Here is a 248-nt window from a genome sequence, read left to right as displayed (position 1 = left end):
TTATAGTAAGGTTATAGTTTGAGTTGTCTCTAACTTCTCCAAAAATGAGAAGAAGGTCTACAACCAACACCGTTTCTAAACTATCAATTCCTTACATATATAATTAATAAAAAAAATTATCATTAAATTCTATACGCATAAATAATTAAAACTATATTATCAAATTAATTAAGGAATTCTTATAGTAAGGTTATGGTTCGAGTTGTCTCTAACTTCTCCGAAAATGAGAAGAAGGTCTACAACCAACA

Source organism: Lupinus angustifolius, chromosome LG09 (genome assembly GCF_001865875.1).
Source record: "Lupinus angustifolius cultivar Tanjil chromosome LG09, LupAngTanjil_v1.0, whole genome shotgun sequence".
Classification (NCBI taxonomy): domain Eukaryota; kingdom Viridiplantae; phylum Streptophyta; class Magnoliopsida; order Fabales; family Fabaceae; genus Lupinus; species Lupinus angustifolius.
Note: the sequence above shows the minus strand (reverse complement) of the source record.